The sequence below is a fragment of the Lathyrus oleraceus genome, chromosome 4 (assembly GCF_024323335.1).
Source record: "Lathyrus oleraceus cultivar Zhongwan6 chromosome 4, CAAS_Psat_ZW6_1.0, whole genome shotgun sequence".
NCBI lineage: Eukaryota > Viridiplantae > Streptophyta > Magnoliopsida > Fabales > Fabaceae > Lathyrus > Lathyrus oleraceus.
The window spans coordinates 403,654,906-403,670,144 of NC_066582.1; positions in this window are offsets into that span (position 1 = coordinate 403,654,906).

The window sequence follows — 15,239 nt, forward strand, 5'->3', positions numbered from 1 at the left end:
TTTAGAATCCATAATGAAGGAAAATCATTGGATTTTTATTCTTGAAACGGTGTTGGATTTAAATTAGGCCAATTAAGAGGTGCCTTAGTTACTATTGTGAATTGAAGAGTTTCAATTCCTATAGTTTGCATGCACAATTGACCTTTCCAATGCCTAACCACATTCAATTTCGATAAATCAAACAGAGATTTTTTTTTTTTAAATATCCAATTTTTTATTTTTTTTTTCCAAAAATACACTATATTTCAAAAAAATTACAAAAATGATCAATTTTTGCCCTAAATTGGCCTTAGGCGCCACCCTAGTTGGCGCCTACCCTTAAGGGTAGGGCAAGTCGCCACTAGGAGTGGCGCCTACCCTTGTTTTTATTTATTATTATTATTATTATTATTTATTTTTTTAATAATTAAAAAAAAAAATCTTTTATAAGTTATTTTAAATTTATTAACTTATATTTATTATAAATTATATTAATTTATATTAATACATATATATATATATAAATAATATTATTTACAACATATATATATATATATATATATATATATATATATTATATATATATATATATATATATATATATATATATATATATATATATATATATATATATATATATATATATATATATATATATATATATATATATATATATATATATATATATATATATATATATATATATATATATTAATTTATATATATATTAATTTAATTTATAAGTAATTAATAATATTTATAAATTTTTGGGAGAATTAGGGTTAATCATGTTAAGGTTAATTAATCAATTATAATTAGGATTTATTGATCGGTTATAATTAGAGTTTGATAGTTATGACCTAATTCAAACCCTAATTCCCCATAAGACTAATTAATCAAGTGCGACACTAATTAGGGTTAAGTAGATTGGTGTACAACCTAGATCTTTTCCTATAAATAAAGTGTTATTTCCTTGCATTTTCTTCACCACTATTTCCTATCACTTTCTCTATTAAGTTGAGTTCATGGCATCCCCAAGACCGTCGTCATGGCAGCGAACATCATCAAGGTGGCCAGATCCTGAACCAGTAATCTTAAAAAGGGATGGACATGTTATTTTCTCGCCTGTGAAACCCCCAATGGAGATGAAATTTTGGAACATCCGTTCGTTGGACCAACTAAAAAGGTCCTTGATGTCTTGGTTAGAGGGAGATTACGAACCTGGTGAAGTCATTAGAAGGATTCAGAGGCTTAGAAGAAGTATCTCATTTGAAATTGGAGAAACGGTATGTTCGTGGGTTGAAGTTGAAAGCGACATTGATTGCATCCAAATGATGCATGGATCAGAAGACATAGTGTTAACTGTTGTAATTTCTTAGATTTTAATGGTTGTTTGTGTTGTTGTTGTTGTATTTGTTATTGTTCTAGTACTTGTTCTTGTTTTAGTACTTGTTTTTGTTCCAGTATTTGTTTTTGTTTTAGTAATTGGTGTTGTAATGTTAGATGTTTGTGTTTGTTGTTCCAGTGTCATCTTCTATTTGGAATAAAAAGTAAACTTTAATGATAAATAACATTGGTACACAAATTTATGAATATGAAAACTAAGTTGTGGAACTAGATCCACGATATGGACATTTGTTCTTATTATGCCTTAGTTGTCTACATATGCTACACTTCCTCTGCATTTTCTCTGCGACGTCCATTTCAGTTCTAATGCGCCTGCTATTTGGGCGACCACTTTTATTCCACCGCATCGATTCGTTGTGCCAAACAATTTCCCCGTCATACTCTGGCCAATATGCCTCCAATGCTACCACCGGAAAGGGATTGTCGTATACATTTAGCAATGTTGCAACTTTGTAGATGGGAGACACCAGCGACAATGCATTGAAGTGGCTGTGTGAACACGCTGCAATGACATGGGAACAAGGCATATGATAGGCCTGAAATTGACCACAGTCGCACCAACAGTCTGGTATTAGGACCCTATACTCTTGTCTGGGCAGCCCCTGGTTGTGGTCAATTGTTTCCTTGACACTAAAAGTGTGGCCATGTCGGTCGAATTCCGTAACCCGATGGCTGCTGGCTTTGGCAGATTCCTGCCTCATAAACTTTATGCAGGCATCACTATATACTTGACTCGTCTATAACACTTCATGCCAGCGCTTCCCTCTTGTTACGAACAACGTTGCCATCCGAAAATAGGTTGCACTCACCAAAGCGGTTACCGGGAGGTTACGTATGCCCTTAAAGACGCCGTTCATTGATTCCACAAGATTTGTTGTCATGTGGCCCCACCTCACCCCATCGTCGTATGACCTAGTCCACTTTGCTCTATCGATATTAGCGATCCACCTCCCTGCATCAGAATTTGCCAACACTATTTCCCGGCGGTAGTATTGGAATCCAGGTTGGTTTAATGCATACCCCGCGTTTATCAAATTTTGCTTCAAGAAATTATCTTTGAACTCCCGCACAAAATTTTGAGCAATATGCCTGATGCAATAGACATGCGTAGACGGGGAGTCATGCCAACCATTTGCTGGATTATTGTATGCACTGTCTATAGAAGCGTGCCTGTCAGAAATCACACAGATGCCAACTTGTGGAGTCACGTGCGTTCAGAGATTCTTAAGGAAGAAACTCCAAGCAGCAGCCGTTTCTCCTTCAACCAATGCAAAGGCTATTGGGAAAATATTAGAATTTCCATCTTGTGCGACCGCCATCAGTAACGATCCTTTGTATTTCCCATACAGCCAAGTTCCATCGACTTGAATAAGTGGCTTGCAGAATGTGAAACCGATGATGCAGGGACGGAATGCCCAGAAAAGTCTATGGAATATTCCATTACCTTCTAGACGAGTTCCGTCAGGGGATTGTGCCGGCAAGGTCTCCATTATAGAAACCGTCCCAGGTGAATACAAATGTAGTGCATCCAGGTAGCGCGGAAGTTGTTTGTATGATTCCTCCCAATTACCATATACCAGTTCAATTGCCTTGGTTTCCGCTAACCAAGCTTTTCTGTACGAAGGTGTATATTTGAAAACAGCCACACAATGAGAGATAATAGTTTTGACCTTGAGTGACGGGTCAGCCTCAACAAGAGGTATTATGGAATGGCAAATCATATCATGGCTAAGTTTGCGATGATCCTGTGTCATGTTTATGTTGACGCAAGTGTGAGATTGAGAAATGGACCCTATCACCCACGCATTATGTTTCTTCTTGTACGATGCCATCAACCTATACCCACACTCCGGATTTTTGCATAAAATAACGTATCTCTCCGTATTTGATTTGTTAACATCGTAGTCAACACATTTTTTCAAGTGCCAGTTTTTTATTGCTAACAGACACTCTTCCTTGGTCCGAAATTGGTCACCCTTCTTTAACTCCTCATCAGACCTCATATATGGGTTGTAGAACATATCTGATGAGGGCTCATCCTCGCCCAAGTTAAGGGTTGTGAAGTGCGCAGGCGGTGAGTAGCGTTGCGCTATAGGTATTTGAACTTGGTCTTCGTCTTCGGAATCACGGTTCACCAAGTCATCAACCACGTCTTTTGCATCATCAACCACATCGTCTTCAACGTGGTGTTCAACATCTTGTTCGTCATCATCCACAAGATCAATAACCTGTGACTGAATATTCTGAGTTGGTTGAAATTGTTCCAACATAATGTATAACACTATATATTCGTAACCAGAATACTCATGGTTACGAAACATGTATTGTGCCTCCATGTCATTTTGAATCAATGACTTATAAAACCTGATTGAGTTACTTTCAGAAAAAAAAAAGGTTGTTGATAAAAAATTTGGGACACGGGTTGTCTAAGTTTGGACTCAATCTTTTTTTCCAGATAAGAGAAGTCAGCTCCTCTATTTAGACAAAAACGAGTGCAATCGGTGTTTCTAAATAGGAAGCCAGACATATCACATTCATAAGTCTCACCATTGACGTGAGCTTTGATTTTGTATTGTGATGAAGATGCCATGATATGTGAAGGTTTTGTGAAGATATTGTGAAGATATTGTGAAGATATATGTGAAGATATTTTGAAGATATATGTGAAGATATTGTGAATACCTTTGTGAAAATGTGTGTGAATATTTATACTACCACAAAGTCTGCAAGATTCCCACACATCTTTGCATGCATGTCTTCAACCAAGCCTTCCCCAAGAGTAACGCATGCAAAACTTGGACACGTGTAACGCATGCAAAAATTTGGGTAGGAGCAACGCATGCAAAGTTGGCTGAGAATCTTGCAGGCTAGGTGGAGCTGCATGCATGTCTTGTCTTGTCCGAGAATACATTAAGGTCTTGTCTTGTCTGAGAATCTTGCAGGCTAGGTGGAGCTGCATGCATGTAATAATTTTGACACGTCTACTGCATGCATCAGTAGGTCAGGATAAGACATGAACTTGTCACTCTAGGTGACGAATACATTAAGGTCTTGTCTTGTTTGAGAATCTTGCAGGCTAGGTGGAGCTGCATGCATGTAATAATTTTGACACGTCTACTGCATGCATCAGTAGGTAAATAATAGTTGTAATACTCATATAAATGAATAATGCATGTAAAAAATTTTCTTTAAAATTGCAACTAGATTTCCCAATAATTATGACAGCAATGCTTAAATGGATACTTAAATATTTAGTTAAATCAATTCAATTGATAACTGGGAGTCCAAATCTAAATACTTAATGAATTATACTATCACCAAGTCTGCAAGATTCCCACGCATGCCTATCCATCAAATGCCTATCCATCAAATGTATTCACCACCAAGTCTGCAAGATTCCCACGCATGCCTTACACGTGTCACATCTTTGCATGCACCACTACCACCTAGCCTGCACCTAGCCTGCAAGATTCCCACGCATGCCTTTTCAAATATGTTGTCTCGGCTGTAGCTTTGCTTGCACCAACATTAGATTCGTCTTCATGTGCAAATTGAAAGTGAATAACTCCATAGCGAAAAGTTAAACTTCTTGAACTTCCAATACTGAATATCACGCTTCAAACAAATTGGAAGCCATAACAAGTGAATGAAATAAAACATCTACTTAACAACTTGTGAGCCAGAGGAGCAGGATACAATGTTATTCAAAAGCTAAACTATCTCTTTTTTCCATTATGTGTTTAAAATAATATTCAATCTTATTTAAGCTTAATTATTTATTTTAAACAACCTGATTAACTAAATTGAATTAAAAACCAATTTAAACTTTCTAAAACTGTTGTACTAAAATAATATTCAAAGCAAGATTCCCACGCATGCCTATCCATCAAATGTCTTCACCACCTAGTCTGCAAGATTCCCACGCATGCCTTACACGTGTCGCATCTTTGCATGCAACACTAACACCAAGCCTTCCCCTAGACAAGACAAGTGCAACCTACTCTGTACCAAAAATATGCCAACCTATCCACCTAGCCTGCACCTAGTCTGCAAGATTCCCACGCATGCCTTACACTTGTCGCATCTTTGCATGCAACACTAACACCAAGCTTTCCCCTAGACAAGACAAGTGCAACCTACTCTGTACCAATGCATGCCAACCTATCCACCTAGCCTGCACCTAGTCTGCAAGATTCCCACGCATGCCTTACACGTGTCGCATCTTTGCATGCAACACTAACACCAAACCTTCTCCTAGACAAGACAAGTGTAACCTACTCTGTACCAATGCATGCCAACCTATCCACCTAGCCTGCACCTAGTCTGCAAGATTCCCACGCATGCCTTACACGTGTCACATCTTTGCATCATCAGGTTCCACCAAGCCTTCCCCTAGACAAGATAAGTGCAACCTAATCTGTACCAATGCATGCCAACCTATCCACCTAGCCTGCAAGATTGTCGTATAAATAGAAGGTCATTCTTGCAAGTTTTCATCAACCACTAACACTTTTATTCAGAGAACTCCGGTGAAACTTCTCATCCACCAAGCTTCGTTCTACATTGCAATCATGTCTCTTCTTACCATGGGCCAAGAACACAGAGGCACTAGGGCAAACATTGCCTCATTCGTAAGTTTTTCTTGAACATTGCCTCTTTCGTATGTTTACAATTTCTTTTTTAAAAGTCCAATCTAATGATTGTTTATATTGTTTGTTTTTAAAGGATCCCAAGAAATTTTGTCAACGTTCACACCCTATGCCTTATCCAGACCCATGATGCGTACCTTACATAGAGCGTGCGGGGTTCGGTCATGTTATGTATGTCGTAAATGCCACAATTGATGTCAAATTTATTCTTGCTTTGTGTGAACGTTGGAGACCAGAGACACACACTTTTCACCTACCAATCGGTGAATGTACCGTCACACTAGAGGACGTGTACATGCTTTTGGGTCTTCGAATAGATGGTAAGCCTGTGACTGGAAATGTTCAACAGCCTAACGAACTATGTGTTCAAATGTTGGGCGTAGATCTGGTCGAGGGTGAGGGATCTGCAAAAGCAAGGGGCCAGGGTATTAAACTATCAAGCCTCCAATTCTACCACGACTCTATAAATTTGATTGAAGATTCGTCCGAAGAAGAAAAAATCATAAAAACAAGGGTTTACATTATGTTATTGTTTGGGAACTTGCTATTTCCCGAAGGCACGGGAAATAGCATAAACTTTATGTACTTGAGTTTGCTCGAGGACATTGATAGAATAAGCACGTATAGTTGGGGTTCTGCTGTATTGGCTTTGCTATATAGCTCTTTGTGTAAAAATGCACAAAATGACCACTGTACATTTTCCGGATGTGATTTTTTGCTCCAAACATGGGGGTGGTAGAGATTGTCGAGGCTATCCCCAGAAAATCCTAACGTCTACTCCTTCCCCTACGCAACTAGGTAAATTTATGATGGTATTTCATTTTGTATATTTATTCTATAAATATTTGTAAATAATATTATTTATCTTTTTTTGTTTAGGTTCATTACAACCGGACTAGATTACAGTCTTACCCCGAAAAATAAAATAATATTTTATCGTCAACTCTTGGATCGTCTCCGAGCACAAGATGTATTACCACTAAATCACTCATCTTCTAACTGATTTATTAATATCAAGCATTCTCAATAAATAACATATTTACTTTTTTCTTTGCAGTTTATTTGGAGGCCATATTTGGGCTTGGAACATCAACCCAACCCCGAAGATGCAGTTGTTTGGACAGCAAAAACGGCTATAATGCGGTTCACCACTGTGGAGATGCACCAAAGTGACCGTGTCAAACTGCAATTCGGAATGCATCAAGAAATCCCAGGCCCCCCAATGTCTTTGGAACCTTGGCATCTTAAAAAAGTCAGCCACTAGTGGTATGCCCAAAATTGGAAGGAATTTGCAAAGGAGTTCCGTAAAATGTGGAAAGACCGTGCCCATTATGTTCTACAATTTCCGGTGGCGCCCAACGAAATGAAGCCGACAAGGGAATATGTGGATTGATATAGAGCAAATACAAATCCAGAAATGATTGTGTCTGACCCGTTCTATTTGGACGATCCCCGGATGCAACAACCATATTTCCAACAACAACAACCACCACAATATTCCCAACAACAACAACCACCACAGTATTACCAACAACAACAACCACCACCATATTACCAACAACAACCACCACCACCTTATTACCAACAACAACCACCACCACCGTATTACCAACAACAACCACCACAACACATGTCCACCCCCCAACCAAATCAACACTACATACCACAAACTCAACCCCAATACCATGAAGATTACCAACACCAACCTCAACATTCCCACCACCATCAACAGTCCCAACACCTACCACAATATCAATCCCCCCACATCCACCAATCCCAACACTTCCATCACGACGATGTCCCGAGCTCTTCCAGTCCTCCACCTAGCCCCGACACGGGTATACAAGAGGATTACCAACAAGACTACTACATACCACAACAAACATTGTTCTTTAGCCAACCCGATTCAACCCTCAACTACCAAAGGCCACATTTCGAGGGCACACCCAACAGGAGTCAGTTTGTCCCACCGAGATAAAGCTTTGAGGGCGCAGAGGGCACCCGCCTTTCCCACAACATTGAAGGGACTTCGACCCAACCACAACGGCAAACGGCAAGGGGACGCGTTAGGACTAGGGATGGTAATAGGGAAGCACCACCACCACGTGAGCCGTCTAGGCGAGTAGTTAGACCTCCCCCGTGCGGATCGTACCAGGGACCGCATCATATGTGATAAATCCCAAATTATTTATATATATGTATTAATATAAATTAATATGATTTATAATAAATATAAATTAATAAATTTAAAATAACTTAAAAAAGATTTTTTTTTTAATAAAAAAAAATTAAAAAAAATTATTAAAAAAAAAAAAAAAAAACAAGGGTAGGCGCCACTCCTAGTGGCGACTTGCCCTACCGTTAAGGGTAGGCGCCAACTAGGGTGGCGCATAAGGCCAATTTAGGGCAAAAATTTGCCATTTTTGTAATTTTTTTGAAATATAGTGTATTTTTGGAATTTTTTTTTCAAAATTGGATATTTAAAAAAAAAAATCTCAAACAGATAGCACCATGCAATTTTGGACATTAGCGAGTCTCACTATTAAAAAATAGTTAAATATAATTTTTTTTTTTTATAATCCTAACTTGTACTATAAGGATACATGTTAAGAAACATTGTGTTAGATATATTATACAATTAATTTATATGATATATTATATTTTACTATAATAAGAACTTAAATATATTTCACTTATCAGTGTAATTATTTATATTTTCCATATTTATTATTTGTTAAAACTTTTAACAATAACTCATTTGTGTTCTAAATTTTTTCAAGAGATATTTGGTCCATTATACTAATACGTGTAAATTAGTTGGTATCTAGCTCGGGACTTGGAGTGAAAGAGATCCATCTTTGTTAACCGTTGGGAGATGATCTCTAATATGTTATTAGTCATTCAAGATGTGACCATTTCCTTTGTCAGAGATAAGTGATAGTGAGGAAACTCAGAGGATGGTGTTTTTCTGTCACCTGAGCTTACATTACTCTTTGTGAAAGCGATAAGTTACATGTTCCTATGGAAAATCTATGGAACACGGTTCTTCCTCTTATCTAGGATAGTCCAGCCCCCCTCTAAAGTGGTTGTTTTTTCGACAACTTCTTTAAGACAAAGTTCCTATTAGAGATAACTTGTTTAGACTTAGGGTGATAGCATATCCTAGGAGTATTGTTTGTTCGATGTGTAGGGGGTGGCAGAGTCGGTTAATTATTTGTTTGTGACATATGACCTAATAATGTCTGTTTAGAATGAGATTTTTAGGTGGTTATGGTGGTGCTTTGTCTTTTAGAAAGATCTTGGTACTATTTTTTCGATCATAACACCGCTAGGAGATAAGCCTAGGGTTATTGGGTTTGGTTATGATTTAGCATGTTATAGTTTGGTTTATTTGATAATTCCATAACGATATCTTTTTTTCAGGTTCCTCTATGTGAATGGTGTAGAAGATAACAATATAGTCCTACCTTGAAAATTGTATCTTGGTAGGAACGCGAGAATCTCTTATGTTTTCTCTGTCTGACTCTAGAATTCTACTTTATGTTTAAGGCGATAAGGGGATGAGTGTCATTGGCCTTTGCCAAGAAGACTTGTTGGTGATGGCCCCTGGAGGATGCTTTTTGTATATGGTGGTTTCTTTTGTTCGAGAACTAGCTTGCTATACTTTTGCCTATTCCTCTTTTAGTTTTCACTTTTTAGTTCAATTATTAGTTTTGTAGTTTGGGTGTGGACTTTGCTGCCTCTTTTATAGTTATGCTTTCTCTTGAGTTTTCATATAATTGCTTATTTTACCTAAGTTGAGGCTCAATTGTTGTTGTTTCTTTGTTCATATATATATATATATATATATATATATATATATATATATATATATATATATATATATATATATATATATATATATATATATATATATATATATATATATATATATATACAACTCCCAAAGACTAGAAACTTTCAATCGCAATTTATAAAGGTTGTATAGTGTGTAAGTAATAAAATTGTTTTGTAAAACACGATTATATAATCTTTCAACTTTTCGGATGATGGGAATATCCAATGATAAAGCAACTCATTTCATTTCGTGGAACTTCCCAAATGTTGACACCCTTCAATCACAATTGACAAAGGTTTTATAGCACGTAAACTAGACTAATGGCCGACACTATTCATCTTGCAACGTGAGCAATCATTATAAGCTCAAAATTTTATCAATTATATGTGCAAATCTCTTTGTTAGGTCTCAGTTTCCATTGATTCTCCTAATTTTGTAAACGAGAGTAAGCACTAAAATAAAATAAAACTATATAATTACATAAATTCATTACAAAAACATTCACTAATAATTACATAAATCACATCTTTAGGGTAAAATCATCTAAAGGAAACCTAATCTATGAGGACTATTCACTCATCCTCAAGGAATTCATAACTTTAACAATAGAAAAAAAGACTTACAACTATTAGAAATAATACCCTAATAGTACTATTTGTTTTTCCCTCTCCTTAGCTCAGAAATATGCCTTAGAATCTCTAAAAATTGAAGCCCTAATGACTAAACATGTATTCATTATATAGAAAAATTAGGAAAAATACGAGATCGTTTCTCGCTTACACTTATTCGCGCGATGATTTGAAGGTTTTTCGAGTTTTCAATTTTGGCATTTTGTTTGGATCGTGCCATTGGTTTGTGAATGAGCCGCTTTGGCAAATTTAAAGTTGACTTCCAAACCCATATTTGGTTGCGAGACCAATCCTCTTCCATATACACTCTTTGTGTATTCCTCTCTTAAGGGTTTTATCGACTATTTCCCTTTTCCTTCTTTAGGAACAAATAAAATTTGGTGGCGACTCAGTGTCATTTTCTTTTTGACGCTTTGAGTCAGCCGACTTTTCCGTGGTAGCGACAATTGACGACTCTGATGGGGACCCAATTTCCCGAAGTAAGTCAAACCTAGTTTATGTTGTCTTTTTTTTGGCGTGTATGGGGGTTTATCTATTTACTTTTCTGTCTTTATTTTTATTGCTTTCTTTATTCTCGTAAATATTGTCTCATTGGTGACTTGACTCTGTTATGATGGGATTCTGAAAATGGTTGATAATGATTGCAATTAAACTATGTGTGAAAGACTCTCTACCCGAGTCTGAGAGTAAACTTAAGATAAGAGAGGTTGAGTATTATTGTCCACCGAGAAGCTCTTCTCGTAAGGTACATGCAATAACCTCACTTAGAGTAGACTCTTTTAAAGGTATTGATGACCGTCAAGATTTTGGTGTAAGCATCCTTATCTTCATTAGAGTCCATGACTCTAAGAACCTTTTGTAGAATATTTAAACTTTGGCCAACCTAGACCGATGGTCGTGTAGTACAGGTCCCCGAGGAGATCTCCTCGCAAGGGTCGGTGCGAAGATCTCACTCATAATAGATTTCCTTGATGGAGCTATCGCCTGACAAGTAAATTGACATAAGCGGCGGACAATCAAGGAAGTCCATGACTCTAAGAGTCGTGTCTAATACACAATGTCTCAAAAGCCCTAGATCTTGCATAGTGATAACCTTGGATTGAAAGAAGTCATTATTAAACCACATTCATAATCACAGGGATCTCAAATTATGAACCCGTGCTTGAGTTTCATTAAAACCATTAATCTTCCCATCCATCCATGCATTCATCGACATTCATACATCATAATCACAATAAACAAAGCTTTTAGCATCTCATTGTTTATCTTAGGAATACAAGACATTTTACAAAATCATCATGAATCCTCCACCAATAAAAAGTACATTCTCCTTCAGATACAAAGATCCATAAACTGACAACTTAAAGGTTCTAAGTTCTAGGATTACATCCATCAAAAACAATAAGTTTCGAGCAACTTATGGGAACATCTTGGACCTTTTAACCAAAAAAGTTAACTTTGGAGTGCTCACAACCTTGACTCAATACTATGACATCCCGCTAGGATGTTTTACTTTCCTTGATTTTCAATTGTCCCCAACCTTGGAGGAATTTGAGAGGCTTCTCAACCGATCTATCAAAGACTTCCAATCCTTTCCCCAAGTTGGAAAAAGGCTTTACTTTGTCAGAGCTAGCTTTAGTTTTGGGTATCAATGCAAACGGGTTGGTATCTAATTGGGCACCCAAAGGTACAGTCAAGGGTCTCACAAAGATTTTTTTAGAAAACCATGTTTGGAAGATGATCAAAGAAGAAAAGGTAGAATTCTGTAGCACAACCTTGGCATTATTGATCCATGGAATTGTTATATTCCCAAATATAGATAATTTCGTAGACCATTTGGAAGTGGATATATTCTTAACTAAAAATCCAGTGACTTATTTGCTAGCGGATTTTTACCATACCTTCCATACAAGGCATGAGAAAAGAGAAGGGACCTTCCTTTGTTGTGCACCACTCTTACATTTATGGATAAGGACTCACATGCCTCAAAGAAGGCCCTTTGCCTTTAGCAATCTCTCATGGACCCAAAGGTTTCCTCTCTCTCCATCGGTTCTATCCTATGGTATAAGAGAGAGAGAGAGTGGGAAACTAAGGATGTCATATCTAGATGTGGAGGGTTCCCAAACGTACCTCTAATAGGTTCACGTGGTTTCATCAACTACAATCATGTGCTACTTAAAAGAAAACTTGGGCAGGCCATGTTGAGTCCTCCCGAAGACCTAGACCTCATGCCCTTCATTATCAATAATTTAACCCATTCAATCCAGTCGTGAAAAGAGTGAAGAGATATTGGACAAATATAGTCATAATTAACCAAGAATGGGGGAAGAAAAACATCTTAGCCAAGGAACCCTACATCCTATGGGTGAAAGAGCAAGCTCAAATTTTCAAGATGCCTTTCCTTTATGATTATTCATCATTCCATTTAATATCTGAATCAGAGCGCATTTTGCAAGAAGATGTTGAAAAGCTTACCGATAAAATACAAGAGCTTTAATAGGAGAACACTCGGTTATGAGTCAAACTCATTCGTACCAAGCAACAAAATTATGACTTGGAAGACAAGGGTAAGAAAGTCAAAGAGGAGTTCGAGATAAACAAGAAGAGATTAAGGGAGGTTGAAGGGAAAACATAATGGGTAGGTGGTGCTCTGCAAGGAGATAATTCTGAGCTAGACTTCCGTAACAAAAAGTTGTATCATGCCTGCGCACTATCAAGGACCTTGAGAAAACTGTTGGGCTTTCAAATGATATGAAGAGAGAATCTAGAGAGGACTATGAGGCCCAAATCCTAGAGCTGAGGAATACTCTCAAAAAGTGTAAGGATCTTTTGGCCCATGAGCAGTTGGAGAGGGAGAAGATCTATCAAAGCTTCTTGCACGAGCAATTCCTACTTGGAAGAGCTTATGAACAAATTAAGAACCTAAAGAAAGGAATCTATGATCAAGCTTACTTCGAGTTGCAAAATGGTCGCCAATATTAGGAAGATAATCTAATATATTTAAGCAAGATTAATGTCTCCTAGTCGATTAGGTATCATTGTTAATCGATTAAGTGATGTCCTAAATTAGCGCTTCCTTTTCTTGCGTAACCTAATCGATTAGGAAGCTACCAAACCCATGGATTGTTACCTTTTTTAAACAATTTTTTTCCTATATAAAGGAATTTTTTCTTCACTTCTAAATACACCAATTTTTTGAATCATTAACTCTCCTATATCACTATTTCTCCTTAATATAAGTTTTATTCACTAGAAATTGAATTAATATTGAGATATTGAAAATACTCATTTGAGAGTTGTGTTTCTTTGTTATGTGTTGAATTTGTATATTCAAGAGCTTAGTTATCTTTTGATCTTGTAATAAATTGAAGGTTGCAAGTTAAGCTTGTAAAAGGTTTGGTGTGAGATTGCTGGAATGAACATGTGTAAAAGCTTAAGTTGTTGGTGTAATGTTTTTTAGTTGAACTTGTGTAAAAGCTCAAGTTATTGTTTATTGAAATATTAAGAGGAAACTCATTATAAAGAACTAGGATAATTTCTAGTGTGGTCTCTGTTGGGTGAGAATATGGATAAGAAACCGTCTATAGGGGGTGAATAGACCTCCCAAAAATATTTTATTTGAAAATAGTTTGAAAAACTTTTATCATAGTTTCTAAAACAAAAGTGATTTTCATGGCAAAAGCAAACTTTAGGGTAAAAGAAATTATGATTATCGGTTGGAATTGGTATGTAACGACTTAAAAAATAAATATTATAATTAAGATTGACACACAAATTCAACCAAAATATAAAACCTAACAATGTATTGAATAATTAAAAAATTACACAACTAGTGTGATTTTACAATATCAAAGTGGATTTTACAGTCATATTTTTCAGTTTAATCTACAACAAGACAAAATCGAAGTACCAATTCTAATAAAACTTTTACCTTTACAATTAATCACTACCAAAATAAACCCTAATGGCATGCAATTTCTAGAAAGCCCTAAAGAATAACGTAATCTTGCAATTAACTACGAAAGTTAAAAGGTCTCATGTTAAAAGGTCTCATGAACAACGTGTGTGTGTGTGTGTGTGTGTGTGTGTGTGTGGTGTGTGTGTGTGTGTGTGTGTGTGTGTGTGTGTGTGTGTGTGTGTGTGTGTGTGTGTGTGTGTGTGTGTGTGTGTGTGTGTGTGTGTGTGTGTGTGGTGTGTGTGTGTGTGTGTGGTGTGTGTGTGTGTGTGTGTGTGTGTGTGTGTGTTGTGTGTGTGGTGTGTGGTGTGTGTGTGTGTGTGTTGTGTGTGGTGTGTGTGTGTGTGTGTGGTGTGTGTGTGTGTGTGTGTGTGTGTGTGTGTGTGTGTGTGGTGTTGTGTGTGTGTGTGTGTGTGTGTGTGTGTGTGTGTTGTGTGTGTGTGTGGTTGTGTGTGTGGTGTGTGTGTGTGTGTGTGTGTGTGTGTGGTGTGTGTGTGTGTGTGTGTGTGTGTGTGTGTGGTGTGTGTGTGGTGTGTGTGTGTGTGTGTGTGTGTGTGTGTGTGTGTGTGTGTGTGTGTGTGTGTGTGTGTGTGTGTGTGTGTGTGTGTGTGTGTGTGTGTGTGTGTGTGTTGTGTGTGTGTGTGTGTGTGTGTGTGTGTGTGTGTGTGTGTGTGTGTGTTGTGTGTGTGTGTGTGTGTGTGTGTGTGTGTGTGGTGTGTGTGTGTGTGTGTGTGTGTGTGTGTGTGTGTGTGTGTGTGTGTGTGTGTGTGTGTGTGTGTGTG